General features: G+C 51.5%; 1 protein-coding gene across 1 annotated transcript in view; it reads right to left on the bottom strand.

Annotated features, from left to right (window-relative positions):
- Window positions 1-11,365, bottom strand: part of BEND3 (BEN domain containing 3) — a 34,792-nt gene extending 23,427 nt beyond the window's left edge. The window contains exon 1 of the mRNA XM_046006845.1: window positions 10,750-11,365. The gene's annotated coding sequence lies outside the window, so the exon portion shown is untranslated. The remainder of the gene's footprint in view (window positions 1-10,749) is intronic.
- Window positions 11,366-13,062: the final 1,697 nt, after the last annotated feature.

Raw genomic sequence — 13,062 nt, 5'->3', positions numbered from 1 at the left:
TACATAAATGCAGTCACTGGCAGGGCTCCCTCCATGCCTCCCGCTGAAATGCGCCTAAATCTGATGCCTGAGTATCAGCAAGCTCCTGCCTCTGGCGGGAAGAAAGTCTGGGAGGAGGGACGACAAGGGAGGCAGGCAGACGGTGAGAATCACTCATCAGGGCTGAGAAAGAATCAGTGCTCAGAGATGCCACAAAGAAATGGAAACGTTGAAAAGATTTACAAATTACAGGTCAATGTCTATTTTTGGAGTTCATTTCAAGAAAGGAAGATGCTTAGGGTCTTTTTTTTTTCTTTTTTGACTAGAAAATGCACGCATGAGAAAGAAAATTCAGAAAGTATAAAAAAGGAGATTTGGGGGCAGCTGGGTGGTTTAGTGGGTTAAAGCCTCTGCCTTCAGCTCAGGTCATGATCCCAGAGTTCTGGGATCAAGCCCCGCATCCGGCTCTCTGCTCAGCAGGGTGCCTGCTTCCCTTCCCCTCTCTCTGCCTGCCTCTCTGCCTACTTGTGATCTTGCTCTGTCAAATAAATAAATAAAATATTAAAAATAAATAAATAAATAAAAAGGAGATTTGGTTTAGAAGTCCACTGTCGGGGGGGGCGCCTGGGTGGCTCAGTGGGTTAAAGCTTCTGCTTTCGGCTCAGATCACGATCCCAGGGTCCTGGGATTGAGCCCCGCATCCAGCTCTCTGCTCTGCGGGGAGCCTGCTTCCTCCTCTCTCTCTCTCCCTGGTTCTGCCTACTTGTGATCTCCCTCTGTCAAATAAATAAATAAAATCTTTAAAAGAAAAAAAAAAAAATAAGTCCACTGTCAGGCGCCTGGGTAGCTCAGTGGGTTGAGCATCTGCCTTCGGCTCAGGTCAGTGATCTCAGGGTCCTGGGATCGAGTTCTGCTCGGCGGGGAGTCAGCTCCCCCGCTGCCCTTCCCCAACTCATTCTCTCAGTATCTCTTTCAAATAAATAAAAAAATCTTAAAAAAAAAAAAAAAGTCCACTGTCTCCCCCATCCCCAGTCACTCTCTGAGAGGCAGCGAGGCAACGATGTCAGTTTTCCCGTGCATCCTTGCACAGATGTTCGGGGTCAGTGGCTCTCAGAGCGTGAGCCGTGCCCGGCGGTTGCGAGCGCTGGGTCGTCCCGACGTGCACAGCCTGTGTATCCCTCCCCAGCTCCGGGCCGTCCAGCCGGTAGCCTGCAACTGGTCGTGGAGGCTGATTGACTCCCTGGAAATGGACACTTTTAAAAACAGCTTTTTTTCCGTCTTTTTGGGGAACCACTTTACAATTATATTCAAGACCTTTCAAAGGTTCTATGAGATGAAAAGTGTTTTTATAACACTGAGGTATTATAGCCCCCTTTCTCTTATAGATGTGTAGAAGAGCTTTCCAGACGTTCCATGAAGTGTTATTTTGTGAAAGACTGACTACACAGGCAAACAGGAAAATTCAGCTGCCTTCTATTGAGCCGGATATTAAAGAGAGATCCAAGAATGTAAACAACACAGGGGCGCCTGGCTGGCTCAGTTGGCAGAGCCTGCAACTCTTGATCTCAGGGTGGTGAGTTCAAGTCCCACAATGGGTATAGAGATTACTTAAAAAAAAAAAATCTTAAAAAAATAAAAAAGAATGTGAACAATACCAATCTTTTCACTAACATTTTTTTGGGGGGTGAGGGAATAATTACCTTTCATTAAAATACTACTGACACTACCTTGTAATGGACTTATTATGGTTGTTTTTAAATAAATTGAAAAATATTTAGGGGCGCCTGGGTGGCTCAGTGGGTTAAAGCCTCTGCCTTCAGCTCAGGTCATGATCCTAGGGTCCTGGGATCGAGCCCCACATCGGGCTCTCTGCTCCGCAGGGAGCCTGCTTCCTCCTCTCTGCCTGCCTCTCTGCCTACCTGTGATCTCCATCTGTCAAATAAATAAAATCTTTAAAAAATATATTTAAACACCTTTACATTTAAATATTTTTAAATTTTTTAAAAGATTTTTATTGATTCATTTATTTAGAGACAGAGCATGCAAGCAGGGAGGAGACGCAGAGGGAGAGAGAGAATCCCAAGCAGCCTCCGAGGTAAGCATGGACTCTGGCGTCGGGCTCAATCACGCAACCGGGAGATGATGACCAGAGCTGAAACCATGTCCCCGACACTCAACCAACCGAGTGAGCCACCCAGGCACCCCTCTGTTTTAATTTCTAACACAGTAAATACTGACAGATATAACCATATAAACTAAGACTCTTTGGGGTCTTAATAATTTTTAAGCATGTAGAGATGCTGAAACTGGAAGGTTTAAGATCCTGTTCCTTGTTTATTCATTTAATAGATCATAGAAATTTCTCTATCATTTCTTTTTTTAGTTTGCGTTTCCCCCAGAAACACACTGGGAGACAGTGCTCCAGAGTGAGTAGTTTCTCTGGGAGGAGACAGTCAAGGTCACGGTAACAGGCTTCCTTCCGTGGGGGAAGGCGTTCCCTGTCTACGGGCGGGGCTCGGTGCTGAGGACACCAGCGGAGGAGTCCAACAGGCTGGCCCAGCTGCCCTGCCGTTCCCTTCGGACTCCTCACCTCACTGTCCTGTGCTCTGCGCCCTTGGCTGACAATCAACAGAAACAGTAGTTTACACTGTGTAGAAACTAACTTGCCCAGCAATCCTATGAGGTAGAGATGCTTGTTAGTCTCATTTCACACATTAGGAAACTGAGGCACGGTTTTAGAGACAAAAGGGACCTCAGAGATGATCTCCTTTTATAGGTACGGGATCCAAGGGTCAGAAAGGCTGGGAACATGCTGAGGCCTCCCTGCCCAGTGCTTGAGTGACCACACCCCCCCCCCCCCCCCACGGCGCACGGGAGCTGCTGGTGCCAGTGTGGGGACCGTCCTCTGTGCAGGGGGTGACCGACCAGACAGCTGACTTGCAAAGGACTGATCACAACCAACAGGAGCAGAGACGGAGGGCCTGGAGGATGAAGATGGGACTCTGGGAACCTCTGTCGGAGGGGAAGATGGGTAAAGAGCGTGAGATAAAAGTAACAGGAAGGAAAGAGCACTCAGAACCCCAAGGTTAGGAGATATTACATTAGGGTTTCTATAACAACCATAACTCAAATCCAGTAAACACAGGCTGCCTGCCACAGCTGTGCAGAAGACCACCAACGCTTACAATTTTGTGACCTGGATATAAATAATTTTAAGCTCTGGTATGTACTTATCAGACTTTTTTCTTTGGAGGGAAGAAATAACACTATTCTAGGGGGGAAAAAGTCTACTTTGAAAATAACTGTGTCGGGATGCCTGGGTGGCTCAGTGGGTTAAGCCTCTGCCTTCGGCTCAGGTCATGATCTCAGGGTCCTGGGATTGAAGCCTGCATCCTGCTCTCTGCTCAGCGGGGAGCCTGCTTCCCGCAAACACCCCCCCCCCCCACTTGCCTGTCTGCCTACTTGTCTCTCTCTCTGTCAAACAAATAAGTAAAATCTTTAAAAAAAAAAATAACTTTGTCAGTGCTTAGATGGGAAAATCTTGATCGTCCTCATAACTTTGAGCTTATGAGGGCCTTTAACCAAATCTTTCTGTCACTTAACGGAGCCTCCTACCCTCGACAGTCATGATACACAGTTGCCACACTAGGCAGAGGGCAGAGGCTCTCAGGTTAAGCACAGGCAGGAATTGAGTAGAGACTCAGGGAGGAAGTCCTGGTGCAGAAGCCCTCCGCAGCCCTGAGCTGTTATTATTCACTGATCAACTTCACAAACAGCTGCAGAGAAAGCAGGAGGCATCAAAGTGAATGGGACCTAGACTGAGATCCCCGTTGATTACTATTGTTATTTCCATTATACAAAGTTAGGAAGTCAACTTCAACACATTTTCTCAACACATGAATTCGAAAACCTCTATTGACAGAAAGAGCTGAGCATTAAATTATGTGTAAAGATTCAAAATCAGTTGTTCGTTACAGGGCTATCCAGTCAATAATAACCTACTTCAAAGTTTGCTGGGGATATGTCAACTGCATAATGTAAAAATGCCATAAAGCAGCTGGAAGGAAATATGCCAAAATGTTAATTACTTCCAATTAGGGGATTATGGATTTTTTCCCCTTAATATTTCCTTCTAGTTTCCAAATACTCTACAGTGGGCATGCAACTCTTTGAAAATGAAAAAGTATTTTAAAATTAAAAATAAGTATTACAATATGAATATAGAACAGAGCCAGGCCATAGTCCCACTTAAGCGCACAGACAGCAACATGCTCATTATGTAAAATCAAATCATTCAACTTTTAAACATTTAAAATACGGATAATCTAAGAAACAATGTAACAACTGGCAAACTAGGAAAGGCCTTTCATTTCATATCTTTCTCTGAATTATTGCCTCTGAAGGTCAAAAATGCTCCTCAGTGTGGGGAGAAAGAGAGAGCAGAAAAAGTCTCAGCTCATAAACCTGGGTATGAATAAGAAGGTGAAGAGATTGGTTTTTGAACCACCAGGACATGTCATTTCCTGGTGGGTACATCATAGGCTTTATCAGTGCATTTGCCTGATTCTTGAAGGATTTTCAAAATAAGGCAAATTTCATGGGAGGAAAAAACAAAACAAAATTTAAAAAAATGAGAGCAAGTCTTCTGGATCAGGGATGGAAGGCGGGGTCACTGGAGGGTCTGTGGCTGGCCCGAAGCTCAAGAACTCGCCAGGGCAGAGGCCTTGCTTTCCGGCTCTCTGTACTCTGAATGACCACTGTTCAATGTGGTCCTTTCTTCAGGGTTCTCTTGTGGTTTCTGGGAGATGTTCTGACCCGCCTCTGGAGCCCTCCTTCGCTGACTCCTCAAAACTGGCCCCAGCTGGGCAAGCAGAGGCCGGCTCTGAGGGGCCTGGCTCCTGGGGTAAGCAGCAGGAGGTGGTGGCGAGAGGGACGGTCAGGAGGTCTGTGGACCTGAGGAATGGCTGGAAAAAGGAAGGTGTGGTGAGGTGACTGGTTCAAGTGGGCAATAAGGAGTCACACAGAACCTGTCGTGGGGAATTCTCCTCGTGGAGAGCTGAAGACAAGACCACAGTAAGGAAAGGAGGGGTCACCTAGTGTGGTGATTCCTTGCCAATGCCCACTGCCTTCCCAGGGTCATGGATCCCTTTCCTAAGTGTCCCACAGGTGTCCAAGGGACAAAGTTCTTCAGTGCTGCTCAGAGGGGGCTAGGAGTGGCCAGGGGTCTTCTCATCAAGTTCTTTCCAGAGAACCTGTGCTCATGAGAGGGCAGCCAGACCAGTCCCTGGGGTGAGAGCAGTGTGACGCTAATCTGAGGCACCAGGGGCTTGTGGCTGGGCAGGACTCACCCAGGATCAGCAGCAGGCCCCGAAATGGGAAGTACTTGGGCTTCCTGAAACCTCGAGGTTCAAATCCCAGCCAGCTGACTCCGGATTCTAGCCCACTAAATCGGAAACGTCCACTGAACTTAGCACCGGCCACCGGGCTGAGGTGCAGTCCAGGAAGACGGGGCCCAGCAGCCCTGACCTCATGGCATGCGGGGGGGTGGGGGGAAGATCTTCCTCCTTCCCAAGTCACGTTCTCAGATGCAAAGTGAGGCAAACTCTCACCACAGGAAGGGCTGCTGGAGAACGGGAGCCCCAGAAGAGCACTGTGTTTAGAACCTGGGACCAGGGAGCCGGGGACTGTGCCGGTTGCCATATGTGAGGGGAAAATATGCTCGGACCGTTACTGATAAAACATACTTGGGATTTCAAAAAGGTAAAGACCTAACAAAAACTCACCTCATCCTTTTCACAACTGCCACAACTCATCTGACTTTGTGATACTTCTCTGTCATATAGATTTTAAAAATTAAGCAGAGAAAAGGAGTACAGCAGCCCATGTTCTGGAAGGCCGGCTGGCAGTCTGTCCCCCAGGTGAACCCACGCCATCCTCGCAAGAGCCCTCTGACTTAGCAGGCAGAGAACCAGGGAGGGCAGCGGTCCGCGCCTCACTTGGGGTGTGGGGTTATCACAGAGAGCAGGGTCCCAGGTGGGCTCCGGGGCCTCACTCCAGCCTTCCAGAAGAGCCTGAGGCGTGGGGCATGAGGCACCACGCTCTGCTTCCTCCCTTCCCGCTGAGCGCCCCTTTGTAGGTGGGCTCTGGTGCAGAAGTCATCTGGTCCACGGGCCCCAGGGACGGCCCGGGATCCAGACTCTGGACCACCAGAGCAACGAGTGCAGCTGATCTCAAAGAAAATCGATAAAAACCTACCAAACTTCAGAGTCAGAAAGAATTGGGTAAAACGCTGGCCCCGCCTACTATTCAGCTTATTAAGACGGGGCAAGTGGCTTCCCCACCCTTGGTTCTTTCTTCTGTAAAATGGAGTCGAACATACCACCCTACCTAAGGAATTTTTGTGGAAATTACAAAGGAGAAAGTGACTGGCACATGGCACCTAGTAGATGTTATCCATTATAAGGCTTTTTTAAATAACAAGATTTTTGGGGCGCCTGGGTGGCTCAGTGGGTTAAGCCTCTGCCTTCAGCTCAGGTCATGGTCTCAGGGTCCAGGGATCGAGGGTTCTCTGCTCAGCGGAAAGCCTGCTTCCCCCCCACCCGCCTGTCAAATAAATAAATAAAATCTTTAAAATAAATAAATAAAAGATTTTCAAAGCACTGTAATACTGGATAGTTCTTAAAACTACAAAATTAATATGACAAAAAGTTTGACAGTTTAGTGACTTTTCTTGTGAACGAAAGAAACGAAACAAACTGGAAGGGGGTGAAATCGAATAAAATGCTCTCCCTAAGGACAGAAAGAATGTTCCCATGCCATCTGCTCTTGCGGGGCACGGGGCTCTGGGTTTACGGGATCAGCTGGGAGTCCCGCGGCTCTCGGAACCCGGCCCTCTTGGCACTGGCATCCTGCCCCTGGGACTTGTAGACATGTTTGCAATTTGTTTTTATTTTTAGGCACATCTGCAAATGCAGTTTGAAAAATACCAGTCCTCACAAAAAACCAGGGCAATTTTCCCCCGAGTTTTCGAAAGCTGTAATTGTTGCTGCCTTCCTTACTCGGTCGGAGAACAACCGCATCTTCCACAAGGCCAAGTAGCGCAACCTCCGCCCGACAGGCTGCCCTGCCTGCGAGCTGCTGTCTTACCCTTCAGACTGTCTTGTCTGAACGTGAGGAAGCACGATGTCCTGCTTGGCCAAGCCACACTCTCAAAGCCTTCCTGAGGCCAAGAGGGGCTACCTTCCAAAGACATCAATGGGGAAAGGCGCCGGACTTGTAACTTTAATCTTGGCACCCAGAAGCTGGGGCTCGAGGAGGGAAAAAGGGCCAGCACACCCTAGCAGTCACCCATGTGACTGCCTGACTGTACGGTGGTGACTAATTTTCCTAGGAGGTACAAGCTGAGTTTCCTCTGTACTTCCCACTTTTTTCGAAGTGCGTCGTCTTGTGACCACATGAGCTAATTAGAGTTGGGGCACAGTCGGCTGTAAACACCAACCCCCACCCCCACCCCCACCCCACCCCCCTGCCCTCATGCCCCCATCCTTCCCATCACTACTAGCTCTGTGCTCAAACCAACATTCCCCAACACCCAGGACAGACGGGGTGGGGGGGGGGGGGTGGCGGCCCGCGCGGGCTCAGCTGGAAGAGCATGGGACTCTCCATCTCGGGGTTGTGGGCTCGAGCTCCATGCCGGGTATGGAGATTACTTATATAAATAAAAACTTGGGGGAAAAAAAAGGCCAATGAGTAATTTATTCAAATTGAGCAATCAGTGCAATTACAGACACTGATGCAACTGTGTTTCACTGGCCACTGATAACCAAATAGGAGAGGGGAGAGCAGGGCCATTGGTAGAGAACAAAGAACTGAGGGGGCTGATTTTAAATACAATGTGTTTCAAGTTGGGTTGAATAGGAGGGGTGCTCATGCTACCAGGTGAGCTGCTGAGAAAAACCCAGCTGGTTTGTAACACATCTGATCTTTCAGTGACTAACATGACCGGCAGGAAGTACAGCTCCCAGCGAAACAGCGCCTCTCCTGTTTGACACCCCGGAGGCCTGAGGCCAAGCACGCAGCACTCTTAGCACATGTGGGGGGTCATGTGTGGCGGCTTGTTCCAGAAGCCCCAAGAGCCCGGAGCCGAAATAATGTTGCAAGAAATACCAGAGCATCAGAAGGGACAAGAACAACTGTCCAATCTGGAGGGGGAAAGAAATAGCAAGAGCAAATGATGCTCACAAAGCACTTTATAAAATACCCCATTTGGAGGGCATGTGTGTTGTGACTTTAAATTTTATTTAAAAATTTTTTTTTAAGATTTTATTTATTTATTTGACAGACAGAGATCACAAGTAGGCAGAGAGGCAGGCAGAGAGAGAGAGGAGGAAGCAGGCTCCCTGCCAAGCAGAGAGCCTGATGCGGGGCTCGATCCCAGGACGCTGGGATCATGACCTGAGCCAAAGGCAGAGGCTTTAACCCACCGAGCCACCCAGGCGCCCCTTAAAATTTTTTTTTTAAATTTATTTGACAGAGAGCACAAGTAGGCAAAGAGGCAGGCAGAGAGAGAGAGAGGAAGAAGCGGGCTCCCCGCTAAGCAGAGAGCCCGATGCGGGGCTCCATCCCAGGACTCTGGGATCATGACCTGAGCCGAAGGCAGAGGCTTTAACCCACTGAGCCACCCAGGCGCCCCTTTAAATTTTATTTAAAAAAAATTATCACACGGTAAGATTCACTGGGGGGGGGGGGTAGGTACACAGTTCCATGAAAAAGAACATGCGTATACATCCCTGTAACTACCAAGGGGGAGGAGGCAGAAAGTTCCATCAGCCGGAAGATTAATTCTCCAAATAATTCCCCCAAACTTACATTAGCCAATAAGGGGCACAATGAATAAGGGAGGCCACCATAATTCACCACCTGTCATCACAACCAGGTGCCAGGAAAAAAGGTTACATCCCAGCCTCCCATCCACTAACACCAAGTTATTTTTGCTGCTTGGCTAGCAACCTTCATGTGTTTCTACATTATACAATTTTGCGGTATTTAAAAGACACATCCCCAGATTTTTCATCACGGTGTCAATTCAATTCATAAAAGCTTCTTGTTTCCTTCCTCATTGCTTCAGGGGCTTTTTAGCTCGAAAAAGTGGCAGGTGGGACATTCTGCAGGAGATTAAATTTTCACCTCAGCAAATCTGTCAGGGTTGATTCTAATTTTTCCCTTCCTAATTATTAAACATTCTGCAGTTCCTCTGCTCATGTAAAGGATGTTCTGGAACCTAGAAGGACACCACCAAAAGGGACAGTACTAGTTAAGTGTGGGCAATGCAGTACCCTCTAATAGGTTACTGGGATGAAGATCTTGCCTATCAGGTCCTAACTGGTCTCTGTTCTTTGCTGGAACTGCTGCTGTGTGCGCAGTGGGGGAAGGGAAGGGCATAAAACTTTTCTGTTAAATGTCCTGTACGGTGATATGAAACCATGAACTAGGGACGGATGATTAAACAAAACAGAACAAAAACCAAGGGGGGCTGGGGGTTCGGATTAACAGAAGAATCTCCTCCATCCGTCTCTCACATACCCAGCAAGCCAGAGAGCTCACTTCCTTGCCTCAGTTTCCTGCAGCCACAGCTTTCTGGCACAGGGAACAGTCAAAAGTCACTCTAAGAAGTTGAACATTACCAACTGCGAGGTGGTTATTAGCTCTATTCCGTGCCCCCTCGTCTGGTTAGCCTTTGCGTGTACAATTCTTCCAGCCGGGCCACCCGAGCAATCAAACTCTCTCACCCCCGTAAAAACACCTTGTAAAAAAACTAAGCCGCGACACACAAGGCCCTCACCAGCGTTGCAGCACAGCTCACCGATAAGGCGAGGGCAAAGTCTGCGTGGGAATTCGCGTTTACAATAAAGAGGGAAAGGGGGCGGGCGGTCACGAGGAGCGCCGAGCGCCCTGGGCTGCAGCTTCGCGGCCGGCCGGGAAGGCCCCGCGCCAGGCCGGGTGCACACCCAGGGCGCCGGGCCCGCCTCCAGCTCCTGGGCAGCGGGAACCGCGAACCGCGCCGTGGACAGCGGGGGAGGGAACGCTGCGCCCCCTGGCGGCGGGGCCCGTCCCTGTCCGCTCCCGGCGGCCGCCACCTCCACCGCTGCCGGCCTGCCTTGCTCCATTTGCAGACTCCGGAGGCAGCGTCCCTCCGAACGGGGGCTCCTCCGGCCTCCAGCTCCCCGCTCGGCATCTCCCTCCAGTCCCCGCCCCCTGCTCCTGCTCTGACACCCCCTTGTACACGCCAAGCCGTGCCCCGCCGCAGCCCGGCCGAACGCGAGCGCCGAGCCCACCGCGGGCTCCGCAGAGCCTTCCGGCGGCCCCGGCCGCTCCATCGCAGCGCCAGGCGGGGGTGCGGGGCCCGCGCACGGCGCGAGTGGGGCGGCCGGGCGGCGGCGGCGCGGACCGTTCCACTCCGCGCTCCCCCCCCGCCCCCGCGCGGCGCGCGTGCTCCCCGGAACGCCATGGAGCCGCCGCGTTCGGAGCGGGCACAAAGGGGCGCGCGGCACAATGGGCGCGGCGAGCCCGTGGGCGCTGGGCGCCGGCTTGGGCGGCTCGGCCCTGCGCGGGGGTGGGCGCTACTCCCGGCGGGCGCGCTCAGGGCAGCCCCCCTTCGCGTCCCCTCCCCTGCTCCCGCCCCCACCCCGGCATGGATGTTGCAGCCACTCGCCCGTCCGTCTTGCCCCGGAGCCGCCACCGCGCGGCCGGCTTGATCCGCCCCGCACTTACCTGGGACGCGAGTTGTGTACTTTGCAGAGCGGGCCCGCGCCGAGTTTGGGCGCCACGTGGGGGGTGGGGGAGCGCGGGGCCGGGGAGTGGGGGCCGCGCGCGGAGGGCTTGGCCGGGGCGGCCCGGGGAGTTGCTGGGGGCGGCGGGAGGGCGCCGTGTATTTTCCCCTCTCTTTGTGTGTGTCCGTGCGCTGCGCTCTCGCGTGACGTGACGGGACTCCGTGTGTCATTTCCGCACAAGGACACAGGAGCCCCCGCTGCAGTGGAACCACAACCCCTCCGCCCCCACCCCTGGCCGCCCCTCCCCCTCAGCGGGGCACACGCGGGACCGGCGGCGGCGCTCGGGCGTGAACGGCCGCGGCGGGGAGCTGGGGCGCGCACTCCGGGGACCCGGGCGGCCCTGCGCGCTCGTCCAGCGCCGCGCCGCTCCACGTGGGCCCGCGCCGGCGGCTCGCGGCTGGGGGCGGCGGTCGCGCAACCCACGGCGCGCCCGGGCAGCGCTGCCTAACAATGTCCCCTGAACGCCGTGCGCTCTCCCCCCGCGAGTCATCGCTCTGAAACGTGGTTGTTCAGCCCCAAGGAGTTTGACCTGAAAAGCCTCTTTTTCCACTTTTTTTTTTTTTTTCCTCCGCGGGACAGCGACTGTTGCGGGTCGTCTCCTCCCCTCGCGCCCGCGTCTCTCCCCAGTTTTTGGCATCCCGGTCGTGGCCCTACCCCCCCCCCCGCCCCCCGGACGGGTGTTCCCGCGCCGCGATCCGCACAAAGACCTCGGGGCACCGGGACCCGGGTGGCCCCCGGGGCCCCGCGAAGCCGACATGGAGTCCGGCGGGGCGCGGGAGAGCGACCCCGGCGCTGGGAAACGCAGGCTCTGGCCACTCCCCCGGCAGGGTGGCCGCCCTCTGTTGTGAGCCGGAGCTGAAAGTCACCCTTCTACTTGGAACCCGAAGTTTTGAGGTTTGAGGCTACAGAGCAAGACATTGAGAAGTGCGCGCGCTCGCAGACCCACATGCCACCGACAAACCCACGGGGTATCCGCGCCGAGCGCTTAAAATAGAAAAACACGAGTCACCAGTTCAATAAAGGCTGATTCTTTCTACTCCTAACTCCCGGACTGTAGATTCCTAGTTGATAAATACGAAACCTACCCCTCGGGTATTTTCTTAAGTCTCAGTGACTTGAAGGGGTGTGGCGTGTGAAGGTCACGGAAGCCCAATCCAACAGTTGAACCACGTTTACATTTTAGGCAAACAATGAGAATGTAGATTTAAAAAAAAAAATCCTTTAATTTGCCGGTCGGAGTAAATATAAAAAGAAAAATGCAAATGATCCCATCTGCTGCTCACAGCTGACTGGCTGCAGGAGCGAGCCATGTGGCCCAGCCCTGCGCGGTCAGTGAATAGGTAGAATAGATTTTAAAAGGAGGCATATGCTGGCTCCTTGCTGCCCAGTTGCGGGGAGCGTTTGAATTAACGTATAGGTCCGGATTACCGCGTCCTCCGGACCCCTCCAGTTGGGAATTTAGTAATTATGCAAGTTCTTTCCCTTCGGGTTTGCAATCAAAAGGCGCTCGGTTATCTAAGACCTTTGAGGAACTACGTGGAACATTCTGGAGGCTGCATTTGGATTGCCCATTTTGAGAAGTCAGTACTAATTGCTATGCAAAATTAGCAAGCCTCGGGGAGAACCGAGCGCTGCATCCAGGGGGTGCTTTTATAAAAGAATCTATACGTGCTCAGTGTCATTCAAAACAGGATGATGAAAAGAATGGGGCCGAGATAGCAGCCCTTCAAATTCAAAAGACTTGAGACGCCCTATCTACATTTAAAATAGGGCGGAGGGAGGAAGGGAGGAGGACCGCTTGGGGGAGAATGGTTAATTTATACACTCCCAGAAGACGGAATGGAGGCGCTTCGGCTTGTGCCGGGAACTTGACTTTTACACTCGCGCATTAAATAACATGTTAATACGGTATATCGCTTGACTCACTTAACAGATACAGCAGCTTTAGTCTCACCTTCAATTTAATGTGACAGTTATAATTAGAATTTAAAGAGTATAAATTGCATTTCATTAGTTCAGTTTTCTAGGATTTCCCAGTAGAAGAGTTAGGAAGAGTTAAGAGTAGCATTTAAGCTCACTTTGCATTTTTAAGCCACTTTGCAGAAGTGGTTTAAAAATGTAAAATGACCTTGTTACATTTTTACAAAGGGGATTAGATGAGATAGGTGTTGTGAAGATCTATAGCTTTAGCCGGCCCTCTACAGTAACAACTGAGGTGTTTAGGGAGGAATTAAATAATAAAACAATTGAAATA

Source organism: Meles meles, chromosome 5 (genome assembly GCF_922984935.1).
Source record: "Meles meles chromosome 5, mMelMel3.1 paternal haplotype, whole genome shotgun sequence".
Lineage (NCBI taxonomy): Eukaryota > Metazoa > Chordata > Mammalia > Carnivora > Mustelidae > Meles > Meles meles.
Note: the sequence above shows the minus strand (reverse complement) of the source record. Positions and strands in the feature narration are given on the sequence as shown.